The sequence below is a fragment of the Arvicola amphibius genome, chromosome 3, assembly GCF_903992535.2.
Source record: "Arvicola amphibius chromosome 3, mArvAmp1.2, whole genome shotgun sequence".
In the NCBI taxonomy this organism is placed as follows: Eukaryota; Metazoa; Chordata; class Mammalia; order Rodentia; family Cricetidae; genus Arvicola; species Arvicola amphibius.
Genome location: NC_052049.1, coordinates 156,690,362 through 156,709,448, shown reverse-complemented (window position 1 = coordinate 156,709,448; position 19,087 = coordinate 156,690,362).

Genomic DNA, 19,087 nt, shown 5'->3' with positions numbered 1-19,087 from the left:
CTCCCCAAAGTACATTACCTGAGTGTCCCCCATATATACTGTATCAGAACAGCAAATCTCTCTCTCCTTTCTCACATGATGAGATTACATAAGGCATGGGAATACCTCCTCCCTTTCCTGCTTTCCTCCCTCCTTTATCTCTCCATCATGATAACTCATCAAGAGGCCTTACATATTTGAATGTAAAAAGCTAGAATTTGGGATGTTTGGGGACTCTCCTCTATAAATACCAGGATTCTTAAACCTCAGAGCATCATAGGTGTCTAGGAACATCTAGTGCCAACCTCTTCATGGAACAAGTGAAACAGAAGGCCAAAGACTGTAGCACCTGGCCCAAAGAGTCAGACATAGTAGAGCTGGGAGTGGGAACCAAGCCTCTCACCTCTGTACAGTGGTCCACACTATGGTGCATGTGCCATCTGGCAGAGTTCTGTATCTGTGGAGAAGCAGGCAGTGGGTGCTGTTGTGGCCCTAGGAATACAGTTCCAACACCTCCTTCTATTACGTACAGCTCAGAGCCCATATCTGGGATTTCCAAAGTATGAGTTTCCAAGTATTCAAAGCCAATCTTCCTATATTAGGCAGTCAGGACTCCGAGCTACTATCATCAGACACTGGCTCTGCCTGCTTGGGCAGCAAAGGAACTTACTGGAAGGAGTTAAAAAGCTCAGTAGTTGGGCTGGATAAGCAGCTTAGAAAATGCACAGAGACTGGGGAACCTGGAGGGAGAGGAAGGGGGGCTGGAATCCCATGCAATGCCATGCTACACAAAGGGTCTGTTCAGACCCCTGCCACTCCACAGCTCCCTAGGTCACGGTTCCACACACACCACAAGGGTGTGGAACAATGTCTAAACTTAGACACTGTTGCTGGCTTCAGATTCACAACCTCGAGCAAGTGAATGAGAATGGCCAACCGAGGCCACCTGCGCACACTCTGGCTGCCAAGGTTCAGAGGTGCAAACATCAACACTCCGCAATATCAGCTTCTTCCAAGATAAGGTAATAACAAATCTGGACAGTCTTAAATAGCAACAACAATAATATTAATAAAAACGAATATCCCCTGTCCTTTCAAACATACTACCAGCCTCTAGTTGTATTTGGAGAAGCTCCTGGACAGTGTGGAGGTGCCTTGGATGTGCACCCGAACTCAGTTGAGGAAATTCAGGGAGGAGTTCACTGTGAACCCCGTGTTGCCCTGGAAAGAACTCCATTCTATTTTCAGACCTGCGGAGTCTGGTTCAGAAGTTTATAGCTCCTTCTGGGCTTCATTTGCATGATCAGCAATCTGCTAATACCAGTCTCTACCCACTGGACACACAGCCAAGGATACAGGGCTGGGAAGACACTCTGTTCACTGAATCCAAGACTTATGTCTCATATGACCTGATGCTATTTATTCCCAACAGTGTCGAAGGTCCTCTGGGAACAGGCATTATAAACACGATCAGCAGGAGGTTAAGTTACAGGGTAGAAGCTGCTTTTCTATTATTTGAAACCAGCATCTAAATCTCTTGAGATTTCTTTCTGCTTAATACGCATCCTTTTAAGTCCTTAGACATTCTACAAGACTAGTGAGCTTTCCTGGGATGGGACCTGGAAAGCTCCAGGTAAGCGCTGTACTGACGGGTGACAATCCTGGAGCTCATGGGAGCTTTGAGGACTCAGGATTCTTGGGCTGCCCAGAAGAGCAATAGACGATGCTGTTGATCACTGACCTTTGTGCCGAGCCCACCTTTTAAATCAGCAAGGCAATATCTCTCAGGAGGCAAAAGGAAGCTACACTTTACTTATGCAGCCTAGAAGAGGGAGAGGTTTCCCTTGTTCCTTGGTACAGTCAAGCTTTTGCCTAGATCCCCAAGATATAAGGGCTTACTTTTCTTCTTCTCCTTTTTCTTCTCTCTCTATGGCTCCCATCCTCCCTCTGTCCCTTTTCCTTTTTTTCCTTTTATTTTTTCCTCCCTCCTACCCCATCCTTTCTCATCCTCCCTCCCTCTCGTCTCTCTTCTGCCCTTTCTTCCTTCTTCTTGCTTGCCACATACATTGACTGAATGTCTGTGATGAAACTTACAAATGCGGGCTTCCCCCCCCCCCCCATTTTCTGAGCAATCCTATGAGACTTGTGATTTCACTTCTATAGTTGTGGGAACCAAAGCTCAATAGAGATTAACTCAGAAATAGTCTCAAGTACTTATATAGTTTTCAGGCAAGGAGAGAAAACATCTTTGCTTAATGATACTACAGTCTATGCCCTTTCTGAGATATATTTTAGCACATCCAAGGGAGATTTCGTGATGGACAAAAAGTATCCATGTGTGAACTAGGGTCTGTCCCTAAAGAAAATTCTGATCTTGCTCATTTTCTCCATCCTCATCTTTCCTCTGTAGTAAACAGATAAAGTCTGTATGTATGTAGTATATATAGTATATGTATATATACATTTATATATACTTTTAGCCTTGCCTGGCCCTGGAGGTAATAAGGGCAGAATTCTGGGAAAATCTGGATGGCAACTCATTACCCCATGAGGCTTATTTAAAGTATCCATGTATTAGCAGGTTCACTTTTAGAATGCAGTTGCTTCCAGTCCTAGCAGGAAACTCACGCAGGGAAACTGCCATGGAGACTTGCATCCCTCCAGCCTCCACCACCTCCCAAGGCCAGAATACGGACCAAAGCTCCCTAAGCTAGCATTTGACTGAACTCTTGGAAAAGCCGCCTACTGTGACCCAAGGAGATGGCGCTATCCCTAACAATTTGTTTCCCCAATGCGTAGGGGTTTTCTTTTCCTTAGAGTCTATGAGTTTGAAACTGTGACTCCGTTTTTGTGTTGTAAAGCGCCATTGGTGTGACTTCCTCAGCCGAGGGAGAAGATCTCTATAGATGGTAGCACCACAGGCTGGCTGCCGCGTTTCAGTCCCACTGCAGCGTATAGGGTGACTTGTGAAAGGCCTCCGGTCCTGATCAATGTAGATGTATCCAATTGGACTTTTGGAAATCTATTCGGTTGTGTGTGTGTGTGTGCGCGCGTGTTTGGGGAGGGCTGGTCACGTGGCCGCCAGGCTCTCCAATCTGGATACCAATAAAGCAGACACCGGCCAAGAGGGAAAAATCAATGAGTGAAGCGGCCGGCCACTTTGCCCTGGCCTCGCGGAGCACTGCAGAGTCTGAGGCCCCGGAAGGGCGAGCAGAGTGAACGGGGAGAAAAGGAGAGCGGCGGACACCGTTAGCTTCTGCTTCGCCACTGGGGGCCGCAGTCACCTTCAGCATCAGAAACTAGGGAGAAACGAACCCCGCGGGTGAATCTGGCCGCTAGGTCCCTCAAGCTCCAGTTTCTGCTTGCTTTTGCCCCGGCGCCGCAGGCACGACCCTGGGAAGAACAGGGCCTTCTCGGGGCTCTAAGGATGCGGGCACCCACTCTGTAGGCGACTGCAGCCTCTGGCAGGGCACGCCCTCGGCGGTATTGCCGCGCCCCTCCCGGGTCCGCCCCTCCCGCCCCAGGGAGCGCGCACCCGCTGCTGGAGAGTCCTGCCCGCCTCACCTTCCCAGGCGGGAGAAGATGGAGAAGACAAACTGGGTCTCCGGCCATCGGATTCCCGGCCCGAGCTGCCCAGGATATCAAAGCCCGTGACGTGGTGGCACTGACCGAGCCTCAGAAACCGAGGTTGGGGCAGATCTGGACGCTGAGGCCGCATCCCCCAACCGCTGAGAGTCCCAGCATCATGCATGAGGGTCCTGCCTGCCGGATGCCCAGGGAAATCCGGGAGCAACCTTAGCTTGGGCTTCAGATCCCGACCCGGCGCTCTAAGGGCTGAAGTCGCCCTGTGCCAGGGGTGTCGCCCCAAGTGCAGAGTGTGGGCTGCTCTGGAACCTAGGGCTCTTTTGGTTAGGGAACCTTCGAGAAGCACGCGTTGGAAGCCGTGTGGACCACCACCTTAGGGAGCCACGGGAGACGTGCGGAGGGCCAGTAGCCCAGGGCCCCGAGCAGCCTCAGAGGTAACTTCGGAGAGCGGGAGCCGGAGACCGGTGGGGACCTGAGCGCACGTGTGTGCAAGTGTGTGTAAGTGTGTGTGTGTGTGTACAAGGTGTGATCGCTATGTGCCGGCTGCTAGATTCACAGGAGCACTGTGTAAACTCCTGAGCTGCTGGCGCTTTTCCCAGGCTCCGCTGGGTTCCCGACTGCGAGCCACCTGGGAGCCGGGGTGGGGAGGGGTGGGCTTTTCGGTGATCTAGGTACTCTAGTGGGAAAGGGGTGTGCGTGTGCGCGCGCATGTGGTGTGTATGTGTAAGCGTGAGTGTGTGGTATGCATGTGTGTGCGTGCGTGTGGCAGACGCTAGGCTTGGCCATATCTGGTGGAGGGAAGAGAAGGAAGAGACACAAGGCCAACGACTATGTAGTTTTGGGCAAGTTTTCCTGATCCAGAATTTGTTTCCTGATTGAGAATTGGTTTCAGACAATGGTGCTTTGGGGGTTAAGTAGGTGAGCTGTCTGTGAAAAACCCCGACATATCAGAGGTGCAAAGTAAGGTAGAAAACTGAACAAATCCTAGAAAAACTGACCCGTGTATCCCATTCTTAAATTGAGATTTCCAGTCACGTTGGTACGGAAAAGGGGCTTCTTTCCTCCCGGAGATGGTCAGCTTCACCTGCCAGAAAGCACCAACGCCAGGCCTGGCTGGCAGCAGGGCTTCAGTTCATTCACACACTAGCTCACCGCTCTGCAGCCTTTCCCACCTGCTCTGTCGCTATCCCTGCCAAGTCCAGTACTCTCTGGGGCCACCGAACCAGCAAAGTAATCATTGGTCCTCTCTGCAGGAGTGCAGGGGGAAGGTATTTGAGTAGCTTGCTCAAACAGCGTTCAAGAAAGCATTGTTTGTGTGAAGTAGTGGCTGTATTCAAACCTTTTACACACGGCGGCGGGGTGGTGGGGGTTGTGGTCGGATTGTCTTTTCAGTGGGAATTAAGTAAATGTTTGCCAAGATCCAGAGGAGGAGAGATGTCATCTGTGCTATTAACGACACACAGGTCTGTTGTGTAGAACTTACATTTTCTTTTGTGTGTGGGGTGATTTCATTGGGATCTGCCCTTGTGACTACGATTGGGGGTTTGAATATTTGGCTCTACTATGATGTTATGCAGCATGACCCAAAGAATTTCCAGGAGTAGTTGAGAGGCAGTACACTTGACTGGTCCCCCTCGCCATCTCCCTGCAAACAAGCTTCCATTACCGCTTCTCCTGATGAAGTCTTCCTACAGGTAGAAGCTAGCCACTTGCTCTGGGTATAGGAGCCTTCTGAGATGAGTTCCAAGCTCATTAACAACCTGGGGAGGGGGCCCTTTCAGAGACTGCTCAAAACAGAGTAGTGGGAGAGAGTTGGGTGATTCAAGTCCAATCCCTTTGAATAAGCTTTCTTTTTGTATATCAGAGGATAAGGTAGAATGAGAAAAGCTAGCATGTCTATGAATCAGCCAGTTTAGAGATTTTCTTAGGTACTGGCACCTGCAGGGAAAGCCTTAAATGTCTGGTTCAGGAAAGCCTGGTTCTTATTGTATGGGTTAATGATTTGTATAGATCTGCAACTATGTAAAAATAAATGTTAGTTGCCAGGGAAAGAGCAGCTCAAACAGTTCATTTGCATTTCTGATGAATTTGGTGTGTGAAAGTGTTGCATAGCACTTAATAGTTGGAAGAGAGACAAAGGTTTCATTGTCGGTGCTGTAGTCCTTTGGAATTTTGGATATATAATGTCATTATTTTCTTGGCCAATACTAGAGGCAAAAATTAATGTGCCTTTCCAGCATCTAAAATGGCTAATGTTCCCTTTAAATGTGCCTTTGGCAAGTTGTCTGTTCTGTCTTTGTCCATAGCACACAGAGCGAGTATGGGATTCTCTTCTTTGCTGTTTTCTCAAGCAAGCTCTTTGGAAACCTTGGACAACAGGATGCAGAAAGCAGGGCTGTGACCATGGCCTGTGCCTGGGGATGGGGGGTGTGGGATGGGAAGGCCAGGAGCAGGAAGGGGAAGGCCCTGCTTGCTGCACCAGTCAAGTGGCAATGCATGTGTTCTCAGTCTAGCTGGGAAAAGGTTCCAGATTCCTCCGTGAATATGGTGCTAATACTCCCTGATTAGCTTTTCCCGCTGACATTCAAATGTTTGTTTTTGGAGCTTACCCTGCTGGCTCAGTGTAAATTAAAAGGAAAAGAAAAAAAAGAGGGATATTGAATGTAAGGCAAGCAGAGACAGTTGTATGCTTTTAATTCATTGTGTGATCTTGGTTAATGCTTAACTTTTTGCATGCTTTTGGGCATTTATATATATGCAATATATATAATACGTGTATATAGAGTATCAAACCAGATTCTTGAACCATGTCTTTTTTTTTTTTATCTTTCTTAGAATAGAACCCTTTATGTTAAGCTTACGAAAAATTTAAGTGGATGAAACTGATTAAAAATCGGGGGAGGGCCACGGAAGCCTATTCATTCTCAGTGTGGTGTCTGGCTCCCTCTGGAGCACTGAAGGGCTCCTGGGAACTGGAAGGCTTCTCTCAGGATTGTGGCACACCATCTCCTTTGAGCTTTCCAAATGGAATGTTGTGGTCTTTAGTTCAGTGCTGTCAGTGTGCCATGTACCTTCCGCTGGTCCTGAGTCCTTCTTAACCCAACGACAAGCACATACCTCGAGGTGGTATTTTTTTCTCCATCCCTGGCTACTGTGAAATCCTTTCTCATTAAGTATTATGGGAGTGGGATGAATTCATAGGATGAATGGGCCATGCAATATAGCTATGGCAGACTGATATAATTTTTTTATTCTTTATTCAAGTTAGAGAATGACCTTCAGAATAGACTGTGGGTTGCGTGCGTGCGTGCGTGCGTGTGTGTGTGTGTGTGTGTGTGTGTGATTTGACACTATCATTCCAGCATGATTTATTGAACATGACCACTGTATGGTTTTTCTGGTGCCCTGAGTATTATTCTATGGCCTCTAGTAATGAGAGCTTCCATGGCAGACTTTTCTGTTGCCTTGGCAAGGCTTGCCAGTAAGTGATGCACTGCCCTCTGACTCGAGAGTCTTCCTCAGTGATGCCATTCTCTGTGCCCTTGCTATATGTAATTTACTCATGTTTGGTAATTTTAACCCATTGTGGTGTGATGGTCACAATGCAGCATCTGGGATAACTCTGAGACTTCGAAAAAAAGAACCATTTCAAGAAGTATGCTAACCATGCAGCTTTCTGGATATCTGAGGAACCCTACAACAAGTAGCAGGGAAAAGAAACCAACATAAAAGGTCAACAAACTTAGAGGGACTGGAGAACTTCAGAATGTCATGGAAGCTTATGTGACCAGTAGCATGAGAGGCCACCATCAGAAATGAGGGAAAGGTTGTTGGAGGATTCGTCAGACCTGTAGAAACTGAACTCTTTTTGACTATGTGTGTGGGGGAGTGTGGATAGGTAGGAGGGGTAGAGGAGTACCCCATGCATGTGTGAGCAGTGTGGGTCCAGAGTATGGGTAGGTAATGCCTAGGGAATGGGTAGACAGTAGGTCTGAAGGGGCTGGGTAGATGGTGTGGGTTGTTGGTAGGCAGTGAGTGTGGAGTGAAGGTGGAGGGTGGGAGAAGTGTAGGGTATAGAATATGGAGAGGTTAGATGTGCAGGATGTATGTAGGTAGTATTTGTTGTGTTCGGGTAGGTAGTATGTTCGGGGGAGAAGTAGTAGTCTGCGTGAATGGGATGTATGTAGGTAGTGTGAGGGTGGAGTGTGGGTAGGTGGTATGTGTTGGGTATGGGTAGGTAATGTGTATGAGGTGTGGGTAGATGGTGGTGTCTGGTTTTGGGCTGATACTGTGTGTTGGATATGGGCAGTTGGTATATATGGGCTTTGGGTATATGTGCAGTGTGGGCTATGGCTGGTGACCAAATCTTCAAACACAAGGTTTTGGGGGGAAACTGACCTGAATAATATCAGGAGGTAAATACCTCACTTGGTGCTTTTCCACTTCAGAAAGAGAATATTTTTAGGCTCCTTATGTTTATTAATATTAAAATGATCAAACGAATTGATGTTCTTTTCTGCTTCATTTGTTATAACATATGTTCTCCCTTTGCCTTCCTTCCTTTGTAAACTGGCCATTTTTTGTTTTGGGTTATTTATCCCTTATTAATTTTTAAGAGCTCTCAACAAGATACAAGAAGCTTCTGCTCCCTGCCTTTTCCAAATTTTATAATGTCTAGAGACATGGTGACCAAGCACTTTTCATTTATCTAAATGAATCTGCCTTTTTCTCACTGATTTGAGCATTTGGGATCTTGTAGAATATGCTTCCAGAATCCCACATTACCTAACCCTTGACTCAAGCTTTTGTTGTTTTGTTTCGGCTTTTCTGTGCAGACCATGAGTAAAGGTGAACTCACTTGTTTAACCAATAGTTTACTGACTATCCCAGTAATACTTAACCAATAAACCACTGACACATAATTATTTCTATTGAACAAACCACAGTCTTGTAAATTGCCTTGAAATGCTGCCTCTTGTCATATGCTGTATCCTGACTTATGCCTTCATCTGCTTCTTGTCATCCTGTTCCACTGATTTATTGAAGTTTTAATATTTAGCCACCCAAACTTTTTTTACTTTGACCAGAATTCTTCTGTACTTATAGTATATTTTTATTTATTTGTCTGTGTGTTTGTGTCTGTGTGAATGGATGCCGCACACTCCAGGAGGCCAGAAGAGGATATCAGAGCATCGGGACCTGGGATTATAGACAGACGTGAGTCCTCAACGTGGGTGCTGGGAAAGGAATCCGGGTCCTCCTCTTAGCCAGTGAGCTTCCTCTCCAGCTCTACTGACCAGGATTCTTTTAATTAATAAATAAATTAGTTATTTTTAAAATGATCTTTTCTCATTTTTCCATACCTATCCCAGTTCTCACACCATCCCTTCCTCCTGCTTCCCCTACCTTCCTCTCTCTTACCTCCCATCCATTCCTCAGAGAAGGTAAGGCTTCCCATGGGGAGTCAGCAATGTCTGACACATCACTATGAGGTACAGCCAAGGCCCTCCCCCTTTATATCTAGGCTGAACAAAGTATCCCTCCAAAATGAATGGGCTCCAAAAAGCCAGTTCAAGTACTAGGGATAAATCCTGGTCCCACTGCCAGTGTCCCCATAGACCGCCCAAGCCACACAACTGTCACCCACATTCAGAGGGCCTAGGTTGCTGACCAGGATTCTGAATTAGTTACCTTGAGCAAATCGTTCTTTCCTGTTTCCTCTAACATGAAGAGTTTTCCTCATGAAATAAAGCTAGGAAACTAAACTGGCAAGGCACAAATAGTAGCAAACAAATAAACAATATGTGTGGTTGGTTTCTTAGTGGCTCTTGCCTTGGTCAAGCCGTCTATGTAAATTAGCACCACGTTTAACATGTCTCAGCCAGAAGGGAGTACGTGGGAACTTACCCTTCTAGTGTTACATTTTATGTATGTATGTATGTATGTATGTATGTATGTATTTATTGGCAGAGGTATTATGTTGTAAAGCAGGCTGTTCTGCTACTCACTTAAGCCCACATTGGCCTTGAACCCCTGACCAAGTTGCCTTAGTGTCCCAAGCTCACCACCATGCCTGATTTTACTTTTTTTTCCCCCAAGACAGGGTTTCTCTGTAGCTTTCGTACCTGTCCTGGAACTAGCTCTTGTAGACCAGGCTGGCCTTGAACTCAGAGATTTGCCCACCTCTGCCTCCCAAGTGCTGGGATTAAAGACTTGCGCCACCGCCCATCTTATTGGTTTTTTTTTTTTTTTTTCGGACTTTACTTTTTTTTAATTAGTGCATATTTTCTAAAAATTAAGACGAGTACAGAAGGCAATCATAACAGATGCCCATGCGCAGCTGAGATTTCAAAGGTGGTAATGGCTGTCATCTTTGCTTCAGTGCCTGGCTTTTGTTTGTTTAAGGAAAGGGCTGTTATAGTTTATTTCCTTTTTGTTGTAGTCACCTGCTATTCTTCCCCTTAATGAGAGAAGATGCCCATCCCAGATTAGCTGAATACGTGTCATGTGACCCTGGGATTGACCATCACCTACTAAGGAGCCTGGTGAATGCTACATTCTTCCCAGGGCCACATGGGTAGGACTTGGGAGTAGTGTGAACAAATGGGCTGTGGGATACAGGGTCTGTGATCTCAAAAGGTTCTCACAGGAGGACATGATTGGCCTGCTCCAATAATTACATGGGCTGCAAGGAGCCCATCCCTGCTACTGGGAGATAGGTAGGAACTGTACATGTCCCCTAATAAGGAAGGTTGTATAAAGGACCTTACTATTGGAGCAGAGTAGGAACTTGTGGTTAAGCTTTCTGAGGCTCTCCTGATTTCACCAGATGTCAAGGTAGTCATAGCTGAGCTTGAATTTTTTTTTTTTTTTTCGAGACAGGGTTTCCCTGTAGTTTCTAGAGCCTGTCCTGGAACTAGCTCTTGTAGATCAGGTTGGTCTCGAACTCACAGAGATCCGCCTGCCTCTGCCTCCCGAGTGCTGGGATTAAAGGCGTGCGCCATCACCGCCCGGCCTGAGCTTGAATTTTAAGACTTTCACTAGTCTTTCTGTCCACACCATCCCAAGCCTGTTGTTTTCATTTCCACATGTGCTTTTACGTATTCTTTTAATATGCCACTCCTACATGATATTTGGATTCTGTTTTTGTTACATTGATGGTGTGGTAGAGCCATGTGGAGGCTTATTTTTCAATGTGTTCTTTATTTTTTCAAGTTTATTCTCAAATTTATTAAAAAAATATATGGGTTTATATTTTGAGTAATCCCAAGCCAACTCCTCCACTGCACTAGTCTCTATTAAAAGAGTAGTTGGTAACAGTTTTATTTACTTGTGAACCCATGTTAGTGCTTAAGTTAAATAGATTACCGTAAAAGAAATACCTTTTGTTCTTTAGAGCCCTACTACAAAATGATTTATTTTAAATTGAGAGCTTTATTCTTAGGTTCAGAGTCTGTTTATAACATCCTTCTTGTATTTACTAAGAGCCTAATTTTCTTTCTTTTGGATCTCTCTCTCTCTCTCTCTCTCCTCTCTCTCTCTCTCTCTCTCTCTCTCTCTCTCTCTCTCTCTCTCTCTCTCTCTCTCTCTCTGTGTGTGTGTGTGTGTGTGTGAATGATATAGAAGTCTCAAGATGAGATCATGAGTTTGGCATGTTTCCTATAATTTTGTGAATTTTACTGCATTAATTTATATGGTGAGTTGTTTCATAATTTTTTGTAGCTTTCTGAATCTCAAATTCTTTTTCCAATTTAAAGTCTTCCCTTCTATGTTAACATAATAAAAATAATTGTAGTGCCTACTTAATATTTGCCAAGTACTGCTACAAAAATAACTCAGTCGTTTGAGGTAGGTGCTATGTCAGTCACGTTGTTAAAGCTAAGGAGACATGTACAGAGAGACCTGCCAGTTATGAGAGTCACATAGCTGGAGGACAGAATAGCTTAGATGAAAACTTGGGCAGCTTTTTCTAGAGTCTGTGATATTTACCTGCTATGACTATGAACCACATTTTGATATTTTTGGACTGATAGATCTGATTTTCTTTATATTTTTACTATCTATGTGATTGTATTTGTGGCTATATCTCTTTGGCTGCTTTATTTCATTTTTTACAAATACAACTTCAGTCATTGTCTTTACACAAGTTCATACTCTTTACATTTATTGTGATATGTATCTAGAAATAATTCTAGCTAGGCAATGGTGGAGAGGGTGCCCGAACTGGCATTGCCCTGTATTCAGATTGATGATTATCTTAAATATCACCATAGAACCTTTGTCCAGCAATAGATGGAAACAGAGGCAGAGACGCACATCAGAGCACTGGACTGAGCTCCCAAGGTCCAGTTGAAGAGTAGAAGGAATGAGAATATGAGCAAAGAGGTCAAGACCATGAGGGGTTCATCCACTGAAACAGTTTACCTGAGCTAATGGGAGCTCACCAACTCCAGCGGAACTGGAAAGGAACAAGCATAGGACCAAGCTTGTCCCTCTGAATGTGGTTGACAGTTGTATGACTGGGGCAGACTGAGGGGCCACTGGCAGTGGCACTGGGATTTGTCTCTGCTGTATGTACCGGCTTTTTGGGATCTTATTCTCTTTGGATGTATACCTTGCTCAGCCTAGATGTAGTGGGAAGGGTCTTGGACCTTCCACAGAGCAAGATACCTTACCCTCTCTTAGGATTGGAGTGGGGCTAGGTAGGAGGGTGTGCGAAGGGAATGGGAGGAGGGGAGAGAGTGGGAATTTGAATTGGTATTTCTTTTTAAATTTAATAAAAAATAAATTAAAAAAAAGGAAAAAAGAAATAATTCTATCTTTGGTGACTACCCTAGTTGTAAGGAGTGATTGTGTTTCTACATGTAGTATTGAGGTAGTATAATGTTCTCAGTGTTGTAGTTAAACTACCTATTCTATATATGTATGTATAAATACATTGGTGATGTATTTATACCTTTTAAAACTGTGGTTCCACTTTGTGAAATTCTTGGACTTAAAATCTTGTTAGCTGTTTTATGTCTTTTGACTCATTGTTGACCCCCCCCCCCTTTTATCTGCTTTTTGAGACAGGGTTTTTCTGTAGCTTTGAAGCCTGTCCTGGAACTAGCTCTTGTAGACCAGGCTGGTCTTGAACTTACAGCACTGCCTCCAGAGTGCTGGGATTAAAGGTGTGTGTCACCACTGCCTGGCCTAACCATTTTTTTCTTTTGTGTTTAATTTGTAAAATTATGACTCTTATTTCTTCTCTAAGACAGTGATCTCTCACAAAAACCCATAACTGTCCAAGGCAGTTTTATATGTGTTCCCACTTGTATGCTGGAGCATCAACTTTAGATGTAAAAGTCTTTAAAATGTTTACATTATATATATATATATATATATATATATATATGTGATGTATACACACATATAAAACATATAGGTAAGGTATATATCACATATGTACATCTCTCTCTCTCTCTCTACACACACACACACACACACACACACACACACACACACACACACATATATATATATATATATATATATATATATATATATATATATGAGACATAAAACAAAGTCTACATCTTAAAGACTTTTTTGGGTCTGGATACAGAACCTAGGCAGAGAGTGACAAACTGACAAATGTCTTTGTTTCCTGTTTTGGCTAACAGACACCTTCACCCCTTTTCCTTCTGTAATTTGGGTTAGATAGAAAACAGTTCAATGCATACTGCAAGTTCCTACTCTCTGCCCTCTACTTCTCCACAGTAAGACTTCCTTGCCCTCCAGGACAGCCTAAGTACTTCCCTGCCTCCTGTGATTTCCAGCTTTATCTCTGGTTTTCTGAGCATTTGTCTTGCCCTCTTGCAAGTTTAGCATTGCATCTTACAAACAACAACAACAACAAAAAGCTTTCCAGAATTTCTAGACTATCAGATACCATGTTAAGAAAGTACCTTCCCTTCAGATCTGGGGATAGCTTTATAACTTTGAATTCTAAACCAAGGGCTTGAAGCCTGGGTCAGGCTTCTCAGGGACATACTAGAAAAATGGCATCACAGTTCCCTTCCCATTTCCTTAATACCCTCTTCATCAGATCTGTATGGAAAAACTCAGGCTCTCTTTCCTTTGATTTGAAATTTAAATCAAGGGAAACATGAAGAATGAAGAGCTCCAGACCACAAATTTTAGATCTCTAGACTGAGACCTTTCTTTTATAGTCCTGAGCCCACATTTTCATTAAATCACAAGAACAACAATCAACCTGGAAAAAAAAAGAAAGAAACAAGGAAACCACAAGCCAGGATTTCCAGCGACCTGATGATGAAGTCTCCCGAGGTGTGCTTTTTATGCCTGTGAGTGAAGTGAGAACATTGTGGCTAGTTCATTTTGTGTTTTGAAAAGTATATGGCAGTGCCTTAGTAGAAATACTTTACAGCTGACTTTTGCTAATCCAGTTCAAGGCTTATGCTAGCCACTCATATGAGTTGTTAGTGACAGAGGGGTGATTAAGCCTTTAGGAGTGAGCAGGAATGATATGCAGAGATCTCACACAGCACTCCCAAGACTGTTAGAGCAAGTCACGTCTCTCTTCTGCTCTATTTTGATTAAGATCCAATGTCAGCAGTATGAACACTTATGTCTGGGGGGGGAGAAGGGCAGACATTCTCTTTAGCTTTGTAGGCTGCACACTAGCCTTTATCACTGCTAGACCGTGGCTTGAGAAGTAACAAGACGCCACAGTGTAATGGAGGTGGGCTGGGAGAAAAGTCAGGCATCTGGTTCCTGCCCTTTCCAAAGTCACAGACTGTTCTATGGTGAGAATAGCCATGGATCAAGATTCAGAAGAGTCTGGAATTTTCCCCTTGTCCAGACACATCAGAGCTCTGAAAGGTAGAAAAGAATATACATCTGAGTATGTGGATCCCAATCTGGGCATCCCGTTTTTGGGGTGGTCAGCTTAACCTCACACTGTTGCCCCCACACCAACAACCTATGGCACTGTCCCAACTCTTGTTTCCTATGACCTCCTTCATTGGAGTCAGTATTATGCCTGTCTTAGGGAACTGTTCTACTGTTGCAGAGTTCCTAAAACTGGGTAACTTATAGAAAATGTTAATTTATCATTTATGGCCCTGGAAGCTAGGTGGTCCATAGAAAGGCAGCAGCTTCTAATGTCTGGCAAATGTTTTCTTGCCACATCCTCAGCCTAGCAAAAGGTGGAAGAGCAAGCATGTGGCAGGCTGTATGAAATGTCTCTCTAAGGGACCCTAATCTGACGTATTAGGCACTGTATGGCTTAATAATTTCTTAAAAGTCCAACTCTTGATTGTACCTGAATTTTGGAGGCATCTTTCCAAAGCACAGAGTACCCTAACTAATTCCCACCTGTTTGTCTGTTTCTCTTTTCTCTGCTCATCCTGACCAAACCCATAGACTCCACTCTGTTTTCCTGCACCTTTTGGCTATCTGACATTCGCCTGGAGGACTTTTTGTCCCTCCCCCTCTGAACTCAAAACACTCATCTCTTCAGTCTTTTAGTGTAGTGAAAGGAGCGGCGGGCTGCATTCCCAGTGCCTGGCCGCTTGGCTAGTTTTCATCCAAAATAATTACACAGAAACTGTATTCATTTAAACACTGCCTGGCCCATTAATTCTAGCCTCTTATTGGCTAATTCTCACATCTTGATTAACCCATTTCTAATAATCTATGTAGCACCATGAGGTGGTGGCTTACCGGAAAAGATCATAACCTATGTCCGTCTCGGGTCAGAGAATCATGGTGTCTGCCTGACTCTGCTTTCTTCCTCCCAGAATTCTGTTCTGTCTACTCCACCCACCTGAGGGCTGGCCTATCAAGAGGCCAAGGCAGTTTCTTTATTAACCAATGAAAGTAACACATAGATGACCCTCCTTCACCATTTTAGGCCATTGGAGATAGTACCTCCTCTACAAAATTGTCTTCCCTTTACCCCCTTAGCTGGATTCCATCTTGTCACTGACTGAGGCACCTTGATTAAGCTCCCCTGACCCTTGGCATTCACCACTAGCATGTTGTATGGAAAAATAGGATAGGTGTCAAGAGTATTGGCTACCAGGACCAGATTTCCCACTACTTCCACATGTGGCTTTGAATGGTTTAGCTCACCATCTGGGCTCCAATTTCCATATCTATAAACTGAGGTACTTTGTTGGTGATCACTGTAGTCCCAACCAGCACCGATCCCAAAGACCGTTTTCCTTATGGAGACCATGGACACCAGAAAGAGATGGTGTTAGCTTTTCCACCTGATCCTTGCATAGTGTTGTACACATGCTTGGCACTACAGAAATAGAGTTTTGTGGTTTTGTGTGTAATATACATTCATGTGGAGACCCAGGAGAGACAAAAATTGTCGACTGCTCTCTACCTTACTTTTTGAAATAGGGATTCTCAGTGAACTTGGAGCTCACATCTTTGGTGAGACAGACTGGCCAGCCCCAGAAATCTACCTGTCTCTGCTTCTTTAGCAGTGGGATGATTAACACATAGCTCTGTAACTGTCACTGAAAAACTGTGGATCCTGGGAGACTGAACTTGGCTCTGCATGTTTATGTTACAAGTGCTTTATCAATTGTGCCATTCTCCAGCCCCAGAAAAAGGAACTATAGGGCTGAATGATTGCAGATGAGAGACTAGTGCATGGGGTGGGTACAGGGTAGCAATGGTCATGGAGAAGTCTGGCTTGGGAGTCACATGGCTTGAGAATTGAGAAGACATTTTCATTGACTCTGAGTGGAAACTTCACCTTTGGTTTTCAGAACTTCCCTACGGGATGAGTTTATGATCTCCCTTCCTATTTAATAAGAGTTGAATAATGAGTCCCACAATCAGCTTGTTATTTTCTCTCTGAGGAGAAGTGTAATCTAGGCAGAGGCAGTAACTCATGGGACTAATGAAGGTCCCTGGAAGTGTGTGATTGAGGATGGAGTTTTCTACAGTGGGAAATTAGAAGACTCTAAAGAACTTGGAAATGAAAAAAAATAGGGAGGCCCAAATTGTGCTTCAGGCAAGCTGTCTTACTCTTTATACAAAACGGAGTCAATTTTCAAACTTGATGCCACATGGTAGCTACATCAGTCTACTCGGGAGAGTCCTCTTCCCTCTACTTCATTGCACATGGACATATTTGCTTCCTTTAATACAAGGTTGAGTCTGGTGCAATGGCAAAAGGCTTTGGGCCACTCATTCATTATTGGACGTCAGGCAACTTGAGCATTTTCTCTGATTAGCATGGTATTGTCAGTCAGTTCCTTCGTTTCCTTCTCTGTAACTAAGGATGCTCTTCCTACTCCGTAAAGTTGTTTGTGTGGTACGTAGCCTGTCGGAGGCTTCATAGTGCACACTGGCTCCTGTTATTGCCCAAAGAGCCTGGGAGCTCATGGTCAGCACATTCCCACTTGGCTCCTGTTGCTCTCTGGGTATCTAGGAGTTACGTAGCCAATCTTACAGCTTCTCTAATGTTGGACCACCCCTAAGTCTGTGCACCTGTTTCCATCCCTAGGCTTCTAGTGCCAGTTGTGTGTGGTGTATGTATGTGTTCATGTGGGTACATGCACATGGGTTCTACTTTGCTTTCTGTTGCTGTGATAAAATATCACAACCAAAAGCAACTCAGTGAGGAAAACATTTATTTCCTCTTACAGCATAGTCCAGCTTGAGAAGGAGTCAGGGAAGTAGTTTGAGGAGGGAACCTGGAGGTGGGAACTGAAGCAGAGTTCATGGAGGAATGTTGTTTACTGTCTTGCTCTCCACGGCTCACTCAACTTGCTTTTCCTACAATGCAGAGCCACCTGCCTAGGGATGACACCATCCACAGCAGCCTGAGCCCTATTACATTAATCATTAACTAAGAAATGCCCCCAGAGACTTGGCTAAAGCCCAGTCTGATGGAGGCATTTTCTCAGTGAAGGTTCTCTCTTCCCAAATGACTCTAGTGTGTGTCATGGTGACATAAAGCTAACCACAAAATACGTAGATATACATTGTTGGCATCTGGTGATCTCCTCTATTATCTCTCCACCTTAATTTTTGAGACAGGGTCTCTCCCTGAACTTTGAGCTCATTGACTGGGCTAGGCTGGCTGGCCAATGAGCTCCGGGGATCTGTTCATCTCCTACTTCCTAACTCCAGTGCTTGGGATGCAGTTGTATACTGCAGTACCTGGCTTTTTTGTGTGGATGTTAGAGATTCAAACTCAGATGGTTATGTTTTCTCAGCAAACAGTTTACTACTGAGCTATCTCCCTAGCCCACTTCGGTTAGTTTTAATGATAATAATGATAATGATAATAATATAATTAAATGATGCAGCTTTACCCATAGCATTTATCCTTCCATCAGGAGACAATGAGTCTTAGTTTTGTAAACAGATTTTTGCAAATAGATATTTCAGGGATATATTTCTGCCAAGTAAAGCAACAGTGAGGACTGAGAAGGCCTCTCTGGGGAGTCATATCTTGGGGCTTTCCTGGGAGGTACATGGTGGACTTGGAGTAAACTCAGCTCAGCAGTCCCGGATTTAGGTCTTATAGCTCTCAGTTGCCACAGTCCTTTAAGTTCCCTGGTCCCATTTCCTCATCTGTCAGAGAGTAATTGTGAAAGCAAAAGAGGTTTTTTAAGGTGGTTACAGGGATTAAAGTAAAAAATTGCTATGAATGCGATTTGTGCCACCAAATCCATAAAATACGATATGCATTTGCTGCACGCTATTCTCTAAATTACATTCATTTGTCCTATGCTGTGATAGCTACACCCATTTATTTACTTCAAGACCAAGCGTGACAGGTTGTCCTCGCCTCTAGCAAGCTAGAACATCCTGACACAGAATGTTTTCATCTGAGAGAAGTGAGGGCTGGGGCAGGGCAGAGGCTCTGTGTGGGCGAAGTCTGTCTCCTGGTGGCTTGTTCCTTCCCGGCAGGAACAGAACCTGTTAAACTTTATTTCCCTTTACTATGCGAAGTAAGGGCTAGCCACGAGTCTCCAGACATTTATGGCAGGGACCATACTAAGATTTAGAAAAGCCTATTAGGACCAGCTGCCCTCAGATTGGAAAAAGAGCCTGCGGCGTTCCACTATTGAAGTATTGTCCGAGGAAATTAATTGGTTTTGTGGAGAATGAGCTAGACCTTCCAGGACTGTGCCAATTTAAAAATCAATGGCAATTAAAATATGTCTAGTGTTCAGGGAACAGAGTTAGGCTGGACTGGATCTCACTATGTAGACCAGGATGGCCTGGAACTAGTAGCAATCCTTCTGCTTCTGCCTTGTGGGTGTTGCGATCACGCGGGGTGGTAGGTGGTGTAGAAAGGGCTTCAGTGGGCCCCTTCTAAGCAGCGTGTGATCAGGGGAACACACAGTGGGTGTCACTGATGTATTTTAAATTTCAGAAGCGGTGCCTATGCTAATCCATGCAAAGTTTTCTTATAGAAATCCTATTTGAGTTTTAATTTTTGTATTTCAGTTTAGATCATGCTGGGATTCTCTTCCATTTT